This window comes from Dermochelys coriacea, chromosome 7, assembly GCF_009764565.3.
Source record: "Dermochelys coriacea isolate rDerCor1 chromosome 7, rDerCor1.pri.v4, whole genome shotgun sequence".
Taxonomy (NCBI): domain Eukaryota; kingdom Metazoa; phylum Chordata; order Testudines; family Dermochelyidae; genus Dermochelys; species Dermochelys coriacea.
The window spans coordinates 79451206-79470669 of record NC_050074.1 but is presented as its reverse complement, the minus strand read 5'-3'; the positions used below and the strand labels follow the sequence as shown (position 1 = coordinate 79470669).

At 40.1% G+C, this 19464-nt stretch overlaps 2 long non-coding RNA genes across 2 annotated transcripts in view; one reads left to right on the top strand and one right to left on the bottom strand.

Moving 5' to 3' along the window:
* Positions 1-1340, bottom strand: part of LOC119859475 — a 30345-nt gene extending 29005 nt beyond the window's left edge. The window contains exon 1 of the long non-coding RNA XR_005294226.2: positions 760-1340. This is a non-coding gene — a long non-coding RNA (uncharacterized LOC119859475). The remainder of the gene's footprint in view (positions 1-759) is intronic.
* A 5496-nt stretch (positions 1341-6836) lies between these two features.
* Positions 6837-19154, top strand: LOC122460896. Its single transcript, XR_006282505.1, has 3 exons — positions 6837-6953; positions 17939-18076; positions 18904-19154. It is a non-coding gene; the product is annotated as an uncharacterized LOC122460896 (long non-coding RNA).
* Positions 19155-19464: the final 310 nt, after the last annotated feature.

Sequence of the window (19464 nt, the reverse complement as noted above, 5' to 3'; positions counted from 1 at the left end):
AATGAAGGGAGCACCCTCCATCATTTCACTGCTAGTATATAGTAAATACTAATGCCTTCTCTTTAAGGCCCAATCCAGCACTGCTGATTTTTGCTACTGACTTCAATTGGAGTAAGAATACATCTTAAAATCCCACATTCCATATAACAAAAACTTGCTCTTCACCTATTGTCTGAAGTTTTTTTTCCTCCATATTAGTTATGAGATGGCTTTTTGGTATAGAGGTAAGATCCTTGCCTGCCATGTCAAAAGTTCAGAATCCAAATCCCAGCCTCACTGTGCCAGAGGATCTGATTATTAACCTGAGGGATTAAGCCTTTCTGTAAGTACAGGTTAGCCAAAAACAAATTATTGGGCTCAGTACATTGGGTAACTGGGTGACATTTAGCAGCCTGAGATATACCAGAGGTCAAACTAGATGATCTAATGGGTGCTTCTGACCTTAAACTCTATTAAGTTATTAAGACTGAGGGGGAAATTTCTCTTTTCTGCATTCTGTTAATCACATTCCATAAAATGAATGAATTTTGCAAAATAATGCCTATTTCTTTTGTACTTGGTAACACAGATGGGCTCATGTAAAATGACTTCAATGAAACTACAACAGTTCAAATCAGCTTAGGATATAGCTGATTATTTTTATTTATTTTTAGAAATTTTCATGGGAGATTTTAATTTAAAGAAAAAATTCTCAAAGCAAAAGCCTGGCATTCATCCAGTTCAGATTTTTAAAATGGAAGCGTCACAGGGTCCACTCACCACAGGTGGCGACTCCTCCCCTCTGTCCTGGGGATTAGCTCTGTCAGGCATTGCACCCTCCTCTGATAGAGTCTTCACTCCTCTTGTCTCACCCTGTGGCCCCTCTGGCACCAGGAACTGCAGCCTCCTCTTTGTGACTGTTCTCTGGCCAGGTCACTACATGGTTTCCCCTTCTGGGAGTTATCCAAAGTTCTTCCACACTAACAGTCTCAGGCAGTCTTCTCCCTGATGGTGCCACTTCTCCAGTGGGGGAACCTGGGCCTGCCTACTACTCCAGGTTCCAGTCCAGGAACCCTGTTACCTGGCCTGCTTTCTCTCAGCCCTTGTTGCTCCTTCCTACAGCTTCTGGTTCCTCCCTCTCTGGGTGTACCAGCTCAAACTCGCTCCTTCCAGGGAAGAACCTCAGATTACTCAATCCTATAGCCTCAAACACACCTCCCTTCTCCAGGGAAAGACTACAACCTACTTCCCAGAAGCCCCTCCCTCATTGCCAGCTTCATCAGCAAATGAGACTTCAGCATTCCCTGGCTTTCCTCCAGGTGCAGCCTATAGATTAGTTGGCCTAATTCACCCTTTCAGGCTTCAGACACCCCATCACAGGAAGCTATTTCTAAATATCATTTGTAACAAAATCAAATATTTTTAATTCTTATTATGGTCACTGCAAATGACCTACTATGCTTATTTTCAAAAAATTAAAACTTATTTTTCCAGTAATTATGACCATTACCTTATATGTTCAGAAGAAAATACTCCTTTTGGATGCCCCATTTGGGATATCCTAAGAGAGCCTGATTTTCAGAGGTATTTTCTGAAAATCAGCCACCTTGAAGATATCTCAGTTTGAGCACCCAAAATCACTAGGTCTTTGCTGAAAATGTTGGCTCTGTTTTTAAGATTTGCTTGAAGAATCAAAAATATTTAAATAAAATAAAACAAAACAAAACCACGGTGATTTTTAAATCAAAAGCTACTAAGCAAAATTTTAAAAGGCAGGCTAACCACAGGAGTTATATGCATCAACCTTATGAGCCATGATATAAAACCTTGTAACATGAGGTTTCTAGTGGATGTTATAGATCTATTTATCATAGAATCATAGAAGATTAGGGTTGGAAGAAACCTCAGGAGGTCATCTAGTCCAATGCCCTGCTCAAAGCAGGACCAATCCCCAACTAAATCATCCTAGCCAGGGCTTTGTCAAGCATTTATAAGCTGTTTGGGACAGAGACTGTTGTATTTTGTAACCTGATCCTGAAAACTATTACAGATCTGAGTATCTTCAGTCATTTGAAAACTCCACTGGCTTCTACTTGATTACTCATGATAGCAAATAGTACACTCAGTAATAATTGCTGGCCTGATCAGGCGTGACATCCAATCCTACAAACACTTTAAAAGGACTACTGATATGCATGAAGTTAAACACATGCAATATTTTGCATAACCAGAACCTATGTTTACTCAGCATCTGACACAATGAGATTTGATCTTGACTGGAGCATCTGCGTGTAACTATGATAATAATGAAAGTGATCCATTATCACAGTGATGCTATTGGGTACTTCTAGAAGATGATACAAAAATCAATTCGAAAACTGTTCAGAATTTGTCCTCTCACTTACCTTTTTTTTTTTTGCAACGGTTTCAGAAAAGCGATTAGAAGCATCAGTTCAGTAGTATTTCATAGCCAAAATCAGATTTAGCTGTTTACCTTATTTAAAATGTATCAACAAAGCCATTTCTCCTCCATATTTTTAGAGCAATAGAAAATAATGCCACTAAATGAATTAAAAAACAATAGGGATATACACAGATTGCTGCTTAATTTAATAATTGCTAAACCCCTTTATTCTAACTTAATATTAAGCCTCTGAGTCATATAATTTCCATCCAAGGAAAGCCTCACAGCAGGAGAATAAAGGGGAAGGAGGTGATAGATGCCCTGCCAGGGTCCCCTTGCAGATATTTTTCTCTACTGTCCCTCTAGTATAAGGCTGCACCCACTAGAAACCCTACAGATGCTGGAGAGCTAGAGAAAAGAGAACCTCCCTTCTATGAAGGAGGCCTAGACCATGTGGCTGTTTGAAACAACATGTAGAGTCCACTGAAGGGTGACTCATCCAATGGTTGCAAGGCTCTTGCAGAGGCAGGGATACCAGCAGAATGGTGCAGGGGTGCAATCATCCATGTAGGATGTGTCCTCCTTCCCTGTATCCCCTGGAGCCACGGGATTGGGAAGTTTCATGCCTGTGCCAGCTCCTCAGTCCCCAACCCCATACTGCCTGGTGGGATGCTTCTCAGCAAGCTCTACAAAGGGAAATCTCACACAGACATCTAATCTGTTCCTTTGGCCTTTTTGCAAAAGGCATTAAGTGCAAAATGGTGGTGATATTATTGATTTTGTATTATGGGTGCTGATTATCAATGTATGGATAAAAAGGTTTTAAAGCTATTGAAGTCTCAGACAATAGGAGGGATCTAGCACTGATTTGCAGTCTGATCCTCTGGTATTTACTTCACTCAGAGTTTCAGCTGAGAAAGGACAAAAGGACATAGCTTGTCATGAACATAAGTGGGCCACATTGATATGTTTACTATTAACTTTTATAAAAAGACATTCTCCTTTAAGGAAAAAAAATGTGACTTCACTAATTTCACAGTAAATGGCACTGCAATATGCTCACTGGGAGACATTAAGTGGGGCACACATTGCCAAAGGGCAAGTTGGTGATCTAGGGACATAAATACAGGAAATAGGCCTGATCATCATTGCATTGATGCCAGTTGTGTAGTTTTGCTGTAGCTAGACTCTTTGGCAGCTTTATCACAGACCTCAGTGGAAGCAGGATGTGGCTGAATAGTTACAAATCTATTCAGCTGAAGCTATATTATTCCCAGCTAAACTAGGTGTAAACTCATGACAGCAAGACCCTTATATTCTGGACTATGCTTCTGCAGCCAAATTTGCTAACACAAATGATAGAATTGGTAATGAGGAGGAAGCAAGTATATAAGTGTTTGTTATGAGGGAGCAGTGTGCTCTCCTAAAATCTTAGTTTTATCACACAACACTGTATATAGGAAGAAGCATATTGGTGAATCCCATGAGTTTGAATAAATGTTTCTGCAAAAAGAAAAGGAGTGCTTGTGGCACCTTAGAGACTAACAAATTTATTTGAGCATAAGCTTTCATGAACTTTTTGTAGCTCACAAAAGCTTATGCTCAAATAAATTTGTTAGTCTCTAAGGTGACACAAGTACTCCTTTTCTTTTTGCAGATACAGACTAACACGGCTGCTACTCTGAAACCTGGAATAATGTTTCTGTTGATACCTATACCTGTGATCAAGGCAGGTTTTATTTTTTGCTTTTCATTTTATTCCTCAGCATTGCCTTGAGAAATATAAGTTTGCTGTAGCGATATAGTTTGTTGCAGTGACAATAGGCGATATTGTAAATATGAATATTAGTAACTGCTGTCTGTCACCTACTCTCGGCAGCTTGTAGCACAGTATCCATTTTTAAATGTTTAATCTTAAATTTCTATTTTACTTCTTGACTGAAGCTGTGGGTGAGATCCTTACCACCACGATGGCTTCTTTAGGCCAGCTAAAAGGGCCAGAGCAGCTTAAAGAGGATCTACAAGCCCCAGATCCAGCCAGGAGGGGTTATCCCACCCTCTGCAGGAATTGAGGAAGACAGCTGACAGCCTGACTTCCTAAGACCCCCTTGTAAGCCCTGGTATAGGGGGCATGCCTAGGATAGAGCAGGAGTGGGGAAGCAGCATGCAGCGCTGTGATCCATAGACATCTGGGGCAACTTAGACAAGCGCCATGGGCTATCTACATTAGGCCAAGGAGTAGCCTAGCATTGGGAGGGCACAAAGGTGGCTTAAAGTCACCTTAGCCTGTGGCCTCCCGTGCCCACCTCCCCAATCTCACTTGGCTGTGAGTTCTGTGCTGTGCCTCTATGAGTTTGTCTACACACAAAAATTGCAACGTTAACTATACCAGTATAACTATACAAGTATTTTCTACTGGTATCAGTAAAGTGGTACAACCCTCTTATTGTTCCCCATTTGGAGAGGGAAAATCTTAAACCTTCACACTTAATTGAATAGTGAGTCTGAACACACAGTATGAACATGTAAAAAATCTAACAGAGTTCATGCTCCCCTACTTAACAGTATTCACAGCGAAACTTTTAAAAAATGGCAGGGGTTCTTTGGAGACCTAATCAATGCTGATTCTTAATCTTTGTTTATTTTAAGCACAATAACTAGCACTCCCATTTCCTGCTCTTTGTGTTCCATGTACCTATTCACTGATTTTTTAAAAGTTTTCTGAGACCTTTTGAACTGACGTCTCAGCTCTGAGGATTTGTTAAGTTTTGTGCTATTATACCTCTTACTGAAAGTTAGGAATGACTTATCTCAGTAACTTCCAAATTCCCCAAATAATCTTTTTCCCTCCAAAAATGACTTTTTGTGTTTTTTCTGCCACAGTATTCCATTATGACAGGTTTCAGAGTAGCAGCAGTGTCAGTCTGTATTCGCAAAAAGAAAAGGAGTACTTGTGGCACCTTAGAGACTAACAAATTAGAGCATAAGCTTTCGTAAATGCATCCGATGAAGTGAGCTGTAGCTCACGAAAGCTTATGCTCTAATAAATTTGTTACTCTCTAAGGTGCCACAAGTACTCCTTTTCTTTTTGAGTATTCCATTAGTGTATTAAAGAAGTGTATAACTAGCACTCATTCTTTCTCTTCTATTGATATATTAAAACATTTGCAGATGGCTTTCACTGAGCCCCCACTAAAATATTACATAGTAAATTACAATACTCATATAATTCCATTCTAGTACAAAATGGCCTATATGTTTGCCTCATATCTGCAAACCTGATAGTACAATTTCACATCTATTCAGCTAATTAGGTAATCTTTTTTGTTTAAACCTTTCAAAATCCTTTATTATATTTGATAATTTTATTGAAAACAGCTGGAAATTTCCATCAATGGTACTGGATTTGTTATTATTAATTATTAATTATTATTTTATTACACTTATTATTTCTGTTCTATATGCTTGGTAGGAGGTGGTGTATATCCTTCAAAAGACTTACATAAGCCAGACATTTTGACATTAAAATAAAAGTAAACCTTTTGCTTACAGATATTAAAGTAAAGTATTAAATATAAAATTTGATTAACTGGAAGGCTTAACATAAATGATAGCTCAAATCAGCTGTGAGAATGAAGGTAAATGGGATTATATTGTTTGTAAGAGAGCTGACAGAGGTAAGAAACATATTACAGGGTGACTATAAATCAAAAATAAAGTTTAGCAAAGTAGTACCTACAACATTTTGGAAATCATTGTATCAATGATAGCAATATAGAGGGAAAAACCCACAATGAAATATAAATGAAATCTATGATCTTCCTTGGACTGGGAGGAAGACATATTGTTTCTGATATTAGTGTCCCTGATGTTCCTGGATCTGCTGAACCAATAACATCTCTGGGAACTCGGATGACAGCCATACCAAATCATTTCTTGAAGCATCACATGTAGATCCACATACAACTAATATCATATAAAACAAATCTTTTCCTTTCTGAGGAAGTCTCTCTTTATAATCATTTAAATTTACCTTCAAAAATCTCTCCAAAAAGCTATCAATCATTTCATTGGAGTGTATGTTCCAAAGAATTATGGGCAGGTAATAGTAAGGGACATGACAAAAGGTAAGACTATATAAAAATGCAGTGAAGGTATTCTAAAAGTAAATTCCCATCATAAAAATGAATATGAACTTTTCTATCAAGTTCTAATCACAATAAAAGTGACTTACCTGTGGAACTCATTGTCACAGGATATCAATGAAGCCAAGTACTCAGAAGAATTTTAAAAAAGGTGTATTTATATGGATGATGCCAGCCACAGTTAAATTAGACAGTATAAAAAACATCTCTAAAGGGGATATAAACCCTCATGGCTTCAATATATAATGCACCCACTATTTGGAGGAGCGTGTTAGAAAGAATTTACCATAATTATTGTTTTTTTTTTCTTCTGCAGCATTTGATCCCGACTACTGCCAGAGACAGAAGGCTGGAATAGATAGAGTGCTGATCCAATCAGATATCAACAACCCAAAAAGAGCCATTGACATCACTTCTCAGCATAGGTGAGCATGACAGAATCTGGCCCTTTAACAGAAGATTTTTCTTGCATGAGAACTGAGGATGCTATCATGTTTCTGTTGAAGTCAATGGGATTTTTACCATTGACATCAAAAGGAGCTGAATCAGGCCCTGAGTTAAGATAGCAAGATATTTACTCACATCAATTAATTTCTGAAATCTATCACAGCCAAAGGGGGGCCAACTTTACCTGCTTCTCCTCATAGCCCACTCATTCAGTGGCTATCCTCATGTTTTATTTTAACTCACAGGGCTCACAAGGCAGGAATCACAGGTTTCAGAGTAGCAGCCGTGTTAGTCTGTATTCGCAAAAAGAAAAGGAGTACTTGTGGCACCTTAGAGACTAACAAATTTATTAGAGCATAAGCTTTCGTGAGCTACAGCTCACTTCATCGGATGTATTTGGTGGAAAAAACAGAGGAGAGATTTATATACACACACACAGAGAACATGAAACAATGGGTTTATCATACACACTGTAAGGAGAGTGATCACTTAAGATAAGCCATCACCAACAGCAGGGGGGGGAAGGAGGAAAACCTTTCATGGTGACAAGCAGGTAGGCTAATTCCAGCAGTTAACAAGAATATCAGAGGAACAGTGGGGGTGGGGGGGTGGGAGGGAGAAATACCATGGGGAAATAGTTTTACTTTGTGTAATGACTCATCCATTCCCAGTCTCTATTCAAGCCTAAGTTAATTGTATCCAGTTTGCAAATTAATTCCAATTCAGCAGTCTCTCCTTGGAGTCTGTTTTTGAAGCTTTTTTGTTGAAGTATAGCCTTCTTAGGTCTGTGATCGAGTGACCAGAGAGATTGAAGTGTTCTCCAACTGGTCCTCTACTTGCGCTACATTGATGACATCTTCATCATCTGAACCCATGGAAAAGAAGCTCTTGAGGAATTCCACCATGATTTCAACAATTTCCATCCCACCATCAACCTCAGCCTGGACCAGTCCACACAAGAGATCCACTTCCTGGACACTACGGTGCTAATAAGCGATGGTCACATAAACACCACCCTATATCGGAAACCTACTGACCGCTATTCCTACCTACGTGCCTCTAGCTTTCATCCAGATCATACCACTCGATCCATTGTCTACAGCCAAGCGCTACGATATAACCGCATTTGCTCCAACCCCTCAGACAGAGACAAACACCTACAAGATCTCTATCATGCATTCCTACAACTACAATACCCACCTGCTGAAGTGAAGAAACAGATTGACAGAGCCAGAAGAGTACCCAGAAGTCACCTACTACAGGACAGGCCCAACAAAGAAAACAACAGAACGCCACTAGCCATCACCTTCAGCCCCCAACTAAAACCTCTCCAACGCATCATCAAGGATCTACAACCTATCCTGAAGGACGAGCCATCGCTCTCTGAGATCTTGGGAGACAGACCAGTCCTTGCTTACAGACAGCCCCCCAATCTGAAGCAAATACTCACCAGCAACCACACAACAGAACCACTAACCCAGGAAGCTATCTTTGCAACAAAGCCCGTTGCCAACTCTGTCCACATATCTATTTAGGGGATACCATCATAGGGCCTAATCACATCAGCCACACTATCAGAGGCTTGTTCACCTGCGCATCTACCAATGTGATATATGCCATCATGTGCCAGCAATGCCCCTCTGCCATGTACATTGGCCAAACGGGACAGTCTCTACGTAAAAGAATGAATGGACACAAATCAGACGTCAAGAATTATAACATTCAAAAACCAGTTGGAGAACACTTCAATCTCTCTGGTCACTCGATCACAGACCTAAGAAGGCTATACTTCAACAAAAAAGCTTCAAAAACAGACTCCAAGGAGAGACTGCTGAATTGGAATTAATTTGCAAACTGGATACAATTAACTTAGGCTTGAATAGAGACTGGGAATGGATGAGTCATTACACAAAGTAAAACTATTTCCCCATGGTATTTCTCCCCCCCACCCCACCCCCCACTGTTCCTCTGATATTCTTGTTAACTGCTGGAATTAGCCTACCTGCTTGTCACCATGAAAGGTTTTCCTCCTTCCCCCCCCTGCTGTTGGTGATGGCTTATCTTAAGTGATCACTCTCCTTACAGTGTGTATGATAAACCCATTGTTTCATGTTCTCTGTGTGTGTGTATATAAATCTCTCCTCTGTTTTTTCCACCAAATGCATCCGATGAAGTGAGCTGTAGCTCACGAAAGCTTATGCTCTAATAAATTTGTTAGTCTCTAAGGTGCCACAAGTACTCCTTTTCTTTTTGCAAGGCAGGAATGAAATACTACCAGATTGGAATTCTCCATTCACACCCATCTTACGGTGATGTAAATCAACACACAAGGTGTGAGGCACTGGAAAATCAACCTGTAGTCTTTTTAACAAATTCTAGTATGTTATGCTAAGACATACTACTAGAACTTCCCCACACACACACACACACACACACACACACACCTTTTTTTAAAAAAGAATATCAGGATTTCAAAATATTGTTTCATCTTATCAATTAAATTATTACTGCAGGCCTGTATCTTCTTATACAGATACTTCAGGAAACTCTGAGTTAGAGTGCCACAAAGGAATATAATCCTATTTATGAAATTCAAATATGCTTAAGAAGCTTGTGCACTTGTTTTCTTTACCAGTGCTAGATAATTAGTCAATGGTTCTTTCTATTGTCTTTCCCATGAAATTTCAATATCTCATATTTGGAAATAAGATTGCTTTTTTCTTCTCTGCTCATACCGGACCAAAAATGAAATTTCTCTGAGCCTCCTTGTATGCATCTCAGTTCCCAGATACCTCTGGTAGATTTGTCCAGCACCCTTCTTTTCTAAAGAGAAATTTTCCCCAAGCTTTTGTGTAAGGGCTTTTCTACTTTAAACAGCATGCTATTTAACTTACATTTCCCTCTTGAAAATTACAATTTTTGTCTGTTTTGGTAGCAACTCTAAAAGTAAATTAAGTATTTTCTGCAGTGTTTGGGATCAAAACACTGCAACAAAACGCGCCCAGTCTGGGGGAACATTTGGAGCAGTGCAACCCCCAAAAGTGAAAGAAGAGGAACTGTCCCTTGATTCATCTTAGGCAGAGTAGACACCTTCCCTAATTTTATTTCTACCAGTGAGGAGAGAGAGAGACCCTGGAGTCTCTCTCCAGAGTTGGTGCCCCTCTTCTATGTAAGGAGATAGTATGTAAAAAGAGGAATTTGGAGGCACCACTTGCACAGGAAAACTAGGAAGGAATTGGCATGCAAGGAGGCAGAAGTTCAGCAGATTTGGCCAGCTGGGAGAATTTCCTCATTGTAAAGAATTTCCTCATTGTGGTTTAGAGCAAATATAGCAGATCTAAACCATCCTCTTCCCCTTACAGCCATTAGTATAAATGGCATAAGCAGGAAAAAGAGGCTTGGACAAAGGTTGTCTATGATCCAGCTCTTCCCAGCTGTCAAAATGACCCTTGGGAGAACTAGACCTTGCAGGTCTGACCTGAATTCCCAGCTAAAGCAGAAAGTGTATTTCACAGTCAAGGATCCCACACTGATAAAGCCAAAAAAAAAGTGTCAGTGTTTTTTTTTTGTTTTTACCTTTTCAGTGTCACACAAATTTCCAGTAAATTTGACCATTGGCCTGTTCTTGTTTAATCTGAACCCATAGCTCTGTTCAAAGGAGTTATGGAACAGGGTCTGCAGGGTTGGACAATGCCAACTCAGTTTTTCTAATGAGTTTGCCACTATGAAATGTAATATCTTCAAACTGCTACAGTTACAGGCTGTTTCCCATTTGCTTGTTGGGAAAATACTACAATCTTAGCAATGCTTTTATTAACCAGTACTCAAGCAATTTGTGATCCATTTTCATTACTCAGGCAAACATCAGTCTTGTCCCTCCCTAGGCTCTTACCTATTTTCTGATCTGGTTGCATATCTGCAATAGATTTGAGAGTTCACCATTAACAAATGGCATCAGAAGTAATACATTGTACATAACCCCAAGTCCTGCATTGCTTTAACATCCAAAATTCAGAGTGCACTTTGGGTTCACAAGAAATGTTTGTGCAAAGCTCTGAAGCAGTGTTTAATCTTCTATTTGCAGTTTCTCTGTCAATCCTTCAGTTCCTCCCTGGGGTTTCCTTCAAATATCTCTGTATATTGATTTTTTTAAAATCATTTGTGCTTTTTTTATCTGTTGTTGTTGTTGTTAGTAAAGAGGCATGTTAGATGATAAAATTTAACAGTTGGACAGATCCTACATTACAGCAGCAATTCAAAAAAGTTCACGTCACTCCAAATACTGATCAGGATGTTTCCTTTCTCCAGCTCCACTCCAACTGAGAGCTATAGCGAGGCTTTATGAAATGCATATTTACGTGTTCCCCAAGGAAAAGTAATTTTGGTGTCAGGGGAAAAGGTGAGAGGACAGGAGGGAGGTCTGAGATCATCACTACGCACATTTCCCCAGGAAATGTTTTACTAAAAATCAGATTTTTCTTCAGCCTGCAAGAGGACAGAATATGATTATGGGAACTTTGTTCTGCAAAATTCTGCCTGGAGCTGAATGTTTGTGCTATAGGAAGGTCATGAGAGTTCTAGGGATTGAAAGAAGGAGAGATTTTATTCCACCCAGAAGATAGCAGGATTCTATTTCCAAAATTGACTTGTTGCTTATTTTAATTATTGAAAAACTCAAAACTGCTAACCTGCCATTATAAAGTGTTTGGCTTCACTTCAGGTTCCCTGTAATGGCTATTTAAATCTCTCTGGGAAATCTTAGTGTTTCTCTTACATTTTTGTGCACTATTTTTTCATTCAAATTGGTTTGTCCAAACTTTGATGCAATTCCTAGCCTTGGCCCTAAATATTTTGGTATGATGCATCAGATATTCTGGGTGCAGGGCACCATTTCCCCAGCACCCCAAATCCACTCCCCACCTCATCTGCACTGGTAGCACGTTACCATCCATTCTGCCCCACACCTTACCATTTCTGCGAGTCTTTATTTTCGAATCAAACAAAATTCTGAAAGAATAGCTGAATGCTCTGTGTGCATGAGTATGTCATGAACACATTCACTTTCATGGTAACAAATATCCACTAGAGAGTAGACTAACATGAATCTAAGTATTAAAGGACCAGCCATTTCTTTCTGCTGTATGGTATGAAGACAGGAAAGGAGAGGAAATTCTAGGGACCGGAGTCAGAATTGTCAGAAGTGGGAGTATGAATGCAACATTGTATGGTCCCTTCCGCCCCCAGAGGCCAGAGGCTGAGCCCCCTTCAGGTTCAGAGTCTGCCTGAGAGGCGAAACCAGGGAGCAGTTGCTCTATATGGCACGTTCCCCTCTGAAATTAAACATCCCCCTGAGCACAGCAAGTTTCAGCGCTGTAAAGCGCCAGAGTAGCCAGTGCACCAGGTACGCCCCTTCTGGAGGTGGGTTTTTAGAATGCTGGGAGAGCTCTCTCCCAATGTTCTGCTGTGACTACACAAGCCATGTTAAAGTGCTTTAACGTTGCCAGTGTAGACAAGCCCTTAAGACAGGTGTTTGCACAAAAGTGAGGAAGTGAATGCAGCTCAGATCAGCATTGGCTTCTGATCTGCACTACCTCCTCAGTGCCTGATCCAAAGCCCTTTGATGCTGATTAAAAGAGTCCTATTGACGTCTATGGGCTTTGGACCAGAAGCTTGGAAAGGGGAGAACACATAGGCATAGCAGAGGGATCAATGATAACCTGGCTCTGTAGAGACACACAAAATGACAACTGTGAACAAAACCTGCCTACCTGATGGCATCCTTTTAAATTAGGGCGCCCTTGTGCAGTGGTGCTTCCATGGCAGAAGTCAAAGAATTTATTAAAAGGGTCTTGAAAGAACAGTTTATTCTGTGTATTTGAGAGAGAATAAAGTTGTAATTGTTGATGTCTTGTATGTCAATGTCTTTACATTTGTATTGGCTGGAACAATATGATATTTTCCATTTTTCCCTAGCAAAATGTTGGCTGCAAAAATGTTTGAAATTCATAGGAACTGGTCAACATTTTGTAATTTTTTTTTAAAACAAGCACATATTCACTGGAGATACTGTTTCAATGGTCATTCACTAGCAGTGCATGTGAACGAGTCCTGTTTCTTAATAACAGCTATCAAGATACCCACAGATGCACAAATATTTTAATAAGTTTCATCTTTTCTTACACTAGTTGTTTACTTCAATGTATTAAAAAGTGCATGTGAAAAACTGTATGCACCTTACAGTCCTTATAAAAAGATACCAATATTTAACAGGAAAAGAAAATCCCTCAACTCCCTGCAAAATAAAATCCACCGCTCAACCTTCCTCATACTACAATTTTATTTATTTAGTATGATTAAAGTGAGTTGTCTGGAGCACTATGAATCATGCAATTTGTAAAAAAAAAACCAACCGAATATTCATAAAACACTCCTAAAAAATGAATCATATATAATTGCTGTTTCCAGGGTCTACCTACACAATAAAATATTGTATGTCCTAACTGTGAACAGAGAAGAAGAACATCTAAAAGGGATACTGGAAAGTAATCCAGTTGCATGTGAGAACAGCAGTTTGGAGCAGCAGCAATAGAGCGTCTTAGGATTTGTCTTCACTACAGCGCTACATCAATGCAACTAAGCTGATGTAGTGTGTCTGGTGAAGACATGCTATGTCGACGGGAGAGTGCTCTCCATTCAATATAATTACTCCACCTCAGTGAGCGGCGGAAGCTGTGTCAGTGGGAGAGTGTCTCCCACCTACATAGTGTGGTGTAGACACCGCTTTAAGTCGATGTAACTTATGTCGCTCAAGGAGGTTGGTTGATGTATCACAAGCCCTAAGATTCTGCTGTATGGTTTTGATAGTATTCCTCCCTCACACCCGCTGAATTGCAGAGACAGGTCCTTAGGTGTTTTGAAAAACCCAATATAAACAAATATTTTCCTGACATTTGAAAAATTATTTTCGATGAAAAACTGTTAAAAAGCTAAAGACGATAGTATTGTGTCAGAGTGAATGACAACTGGACAGTGAAACTTACTGAAACTGACTCCTTAACTTTCATTGTCCAAGCTGAATGGAATGCAAAAACAGTGTAAATGGTTAAAGTGTATCAGGATTGTGTTGAATTCAATGGGAAGTTTGCATGAGAGAGGACTGCAAAAATGGGGCTTGAGGCCATAGCTCTTAGCTAAGGTCCTAGACTGATAGGTGCATTAGAAATAGCACAGACACATAGAACCCAGGGATTAGCTGAAAAAAGTGGCCAACATGCAAAAAGAAATTAAAATTGTGTATTTTAAAAAATGATAAATTAGACAACCTTGATGAAATCTGCCACTGTGGCCTGCTTACAGCAAAAGTTGAAGTTTGGGTAGGGGAAAATCTAATACCTCCAAGGCTACCAGTGAAGCAAAAAATTGTATTAGCTTTACAGCCTGAAGCATATTTGTTAGTATTTAACAAATTATGTGCTTCATTTAAATACTGTTGCCAGTAGCCAAATATATTAAATTCACCTCATTAGGTTTTAAGTCAATCAAGTTAAAAAATTAAAAGATGCTTTTCTTTATGCCTAGGTACTTTTGTGCTCATTCAATAAATGCCAAAGGGATTCCTATGCCACAAAGGTCTTTTTCCATAACCATTTGTCTGCAGGTCTCCTGAACTTAGACTGTAATATGGAAAGACAAGGCATCCATGTGATTTCAGAAAATTGCCGATGTTCCACAGTTAGAAAGTTAGCTGTAATATCAAATATGTGAGAGCCTGAACCACTTACATTGCAAAGAGCCATATGCTCCTTTGGTAAAAAGAAAGAAATAGGCACAGAAAAGGCTAACGAACTGACTTTACTACGCCAAATAAATTGCATCAAGCAGAGGTTGTATGGTCACATGAGGAATAATGATGTGAGAATCTGGAGACCTAAATTCTATTCCTAACTCTTCCATCAACCTTCTATGTGACCTTGAGCAAGTCTCTTTATCACATGTGCCTTTGTTTCTCAATTTGTAAAATGGAGATATTTAGCCTCTTTAAGCAAAGGTCTTTAAGCTGTAGAGATGAAAAGCATGATATAAGAATTACTTATTATTAATACCCATCATGCTAGTTAGTATCCGTTCCTGTATCTCTTCGTCAAGAAAAAGCCCTATTTCTGTTGCCATGCCTAGACTCACCAAAGGCACTGTGCTGGGTAGAGATACAGCACTACACCCCATGCATATGGCAGCATCTGTGGTACGCAGTATGGTATACAGAAGTCCTGCTATTTATGAAAATATAGCAAACTTTTCCTGTGCCCTTGAAGAATGAGATGAATGCTATGCACCCCCAATATTTATAGCGTGTGCTTGTATGGTTAAACATCTATGGAAATATTTAAAATTTACTACACCACAGTATACATTTCTGCCAATCACAAGTTAATGCTGCTTGGAATAGCAGTATTGAAACTGAGGAAAAAAGAAGCAGTTGTTGACTATCCTATTTAAAGAATCACAAAACTCATAAAATATGTTCTTTGACTAATATAATTGTGATTTACTTTGCCTTTCTCTGGGCCTAATTCAACAGGATATTTAAACACACGCCTAACTAGAAGCCCATGAGTAGTCACGTGGATGTTAGTAGGACTAATCACATAGAATCATAGAATCATAGAATATCAGGGTTGGAAGGGACCCCAGAAGGTCATCTAGTCCAACCCCCTGCTCAAAGCAGGACCAAGTCCCAGTTAAATCATCCCAGCCAGGGCTTTGTCGAGCCTGACCTTAAAAACCTCTAAGGAAGGAGATTCTACCACCTCCCTAGGTAACGCATTCCAGTGTTTCACCACCCTCTTAGTGAAAAAGTTTTTCCTAATATCCAATCTAAACCTCCCCCATTGCAACTTGAGACCATTACTCCTCGTTCTGTCATCTGCTACCATTGAGAACAGTCTAGAGCCATCCTCTTTGAAACCCCCTTTCAGGTAGTTGAAAGCAGCTATCAAATCCCCCCTCATTCTTCTCTTCTGCAGACTAAACAATCCCAGCTCCCTCAGCCTCTCCTCATAAGTCATGTGCTCTAGACCCCTAATCATTTTTGTTGCCCTTCGTTGTACTCTTTCCAATTTATCCACATCCTTCCTGTAGTGTGGGGCCCAAAACTGGACACAGTACTCCAGATGAGGCCTCACCAGTGTCGAATAGAGGGGAACGATCACGTCCCTCGATCTGCTCGCTATGCCCCTACTTATACAACCCAAAATGCCATTGGCCTTCTTGGCAACAAGGGCACACTGCTGACTCATATCCAGCTTCTCGTCCACTGTCACCCCTAGGTCCTTTTCCGCAGAACTGCTGCCGAGCCATTCGGTCCCTAGTCTGTAGCGGTGCATTGGATTCTTCCATCCTAAGTGCAGGGTCCTGCACTTATCCTTATTGAACCTCATTAGATTTCTTTTGGCCCAATCCTCCAATTTGTCTAGGTCCTTCTGTATCCTATCCCTCCCCTCCAGCGTATCTACCACTCCTCCCAGTTTAGTATCATCCGCAAATTTGCTGAGAGTGCAATCCACACCATCCTCCAGATCATTTATGAAGATATTGAACAAAACGGGCCCCAGGACCGACCCCTGGGGCACTCCACTTGACACCGGCTGCCAACTAGACATGGAGCCATTGATCACTACCCGTTGAGCCCGACAATCTAGCCAGCTTTCTACCCACCTTATAGTGCATTCATCCAGCCCATACTTCCTTAACTTGCTGACAAGAATGCTGTGGGAGACCGTGTCAAAAGCTTTGCTAAAGTCAAGAAACAATACATGCACTGCTTTCCCTTCATCCACAGAACCAGTAATCTCATCATAAAAGGCGATTAGATTAATCAGGCATGACCTTCCCTTGGTGAATCCATGCTGACTGTTCCTGATCACTTTCCTCTCCTCTAAGTGCTTCAGGATTGATTCTTTGAGGACCTGCTCCATGATTTTTCCAGGGACTGAGGTGAGGCTGACCGGCCTGTAGTTCCCAGGATCCTCCTTCTTCCCTTTTTTAAAGATGGGCACTACATTAGCCTTTTTCCAGTCATCCGGGACTTCCCCCGTTCGCCACGAGTTTTCAAAGATAATGGCCAAGGGCTCTGCAATCACAGCCGCCAATTCCCTCAGCACTCTCGGATGCAATTCGTCCGGCCCCATGGACTTGTGCACGTCCAGCTTTTCTAAATAGTCCCTAACCACCTCTATCTCTACAGAGGGCTGGCCATCTCTTCCCCATTTTGTGATGCCCAGCACAGCAGTCTGGGAGCTGACCTTGTTAGTGAAAACAGAGGCAAAAAAAGCATTGAGTACATTAGCTTTTTCCACATCCTCTGTCACTAGCTTGCCTCCCTCATTCAGTAAGGGGCCCACACTTTCCTTGGCTTTCTTCTTGTTGCCAACATACCTGAAGAAACCCTTCTTGTTACTCTTGACATCTCTTGCTAGCTGCAGCTCCAGGTGCGATTTGGCCCTCCTGATATCTTTCCTACATGCCCGAGCAATATTTTTATACTCTTCCCTGGTCATATGTCCAACCTTCCACTTCTTGTAAGCTTCTTTTTTATGTTTAAGATCCGCTAGGATTTCACCATTAAGCCAAGCTGGTCGCCTGCCATATTTACTATTCTTTCGACTCATCGGGATGGTTTGTCCCTGTAACCTCAACAGGGATTCCTTGAAATACATGCTTCAAGTTAGACTTGTGGTTAAATACCACGCTGAATTGGAGTGTATAAGATGAGCGAATAATAGTGGAAGGAAACTATCAATTTGAGAAACATCACAAAATTCCTTGAATAAATTATTTGACTAAGTGTAATCAATAACTTGACCTTTTTAGCATGAGTTTTTTTTTATTTAAAATGGGATACCATTTCTTTTTTTCCCTAAAACTGTACTTAGGTTTTGATGGCTGAGGTATTCTGTCCTTGCAGGTCAGCACTACTCAAGCAAGTTTATAACCAACTACTTTGACAGCCAGTTAGAAAGCTCTGATGTGTTTGACAACTCATCCATCACTGACCATATGGTATGAACTAGAATACAGCAATCAGCAGCAACAGCAGTGCCAGGTGAGTGACATTCAGAAGAAGCTTTATCACAACAAAATCCATAAGAATAAAAAAGATAGAACTATATTAATGATAAATAAGTTAATTTAACAATGTTACACTTCTATCCAATTCTCCTACTAGGTAAACTACTTATATAAAAGTGTTAAATTACTTGCTATTACTATAAAAGCCACTTGTCAGTTAGAGAGAAGTTTATTTCTGTCTCACTGGTCTGCTTATTCCACTGTAGAATCCTTTTTAAATATAGAATTGCCAATTGGATCAATCTTTTATTTTTATTATAATGTAAAATAAAGTTCACTATGATTTGAACTAGAAGCATCTAATTTACTGCACTTAATCTGATCAGACTCCTCATATATTGCCCAGGTCAACAAAGGCAATTTATGAAATGTTATACTGAACATACCAGTAATGAATTATTGATCTATCTTTTTCTACCTTTTACTTTGGAGGTAAAATAAAAGATGTATTCAAACAGGAAGTATTTCTATTAAAATTTAACATCTCTCATAGTATATTTAATTTTCAATTTCAGTTCTCTAATTTATGCATCATCTGGGGATTCTAAACTGATGACATCTAGAATGCCAATGTAATCAATGCCATTTCAGTGGATTTTTATTGGTGTGTGATACAAATATTTATTGCAGAGTCTGAGTTCAGTCAGTTCTTGCCAAAACTCAGATTATTATAATCAGAATTGAATGTGCATGAAAAAAACCCAAACAAATTAACAATGTGTTCAGTGAAATTCTATGAAGAAACCAAAGCAAAATGTGGTGCTCACAGCTGACCATCCTACCCGTTTTCTTTCTCTATAGATGGGGAAGGAGGGAGAACAACTGGCTCTATATGGACGGGGAAGCTGGAATCTGAGATAGGAAGAAATTTTTCTCCAGAGCATGGAGAATTTCCTCCAGGGCTGCTCTGCAAATGCTAGTGCAAGATCAATAAACTGCAGTCAACTGTGTTGTGCCTCCAAATCTCCACCTCCCCCACCCACCACCACACACACACTTGGGTTGGGAAAAGGGCTGTGGAGCTCCATAATCAAGGATCCACTGGCCCCAAACCCATTCCTCCCTGGGCTTCTCATCTAAATCAGCCTGAAGACAACCCCCAGGAAGCTGGACTGTGTATTGCACAGAAGAGGCACTATTTGTAGACCGTACTTGGGAGTGAGTAAATCATGGCATTTTCCCCTGCCACACCCCCTGACCCCCAGCACATTCACACCACCACTGCTCCCCTTTCCAGTCTAGCAGGATGATCATTTTCAAATGTGAATGACTGAACAAGCATGTGACCCCAATAGGACAGGTAACTAAGGTCATTTGCTATAGGCCACACTTTATTCAGTCTTTCCACAGCCATCAATAAAT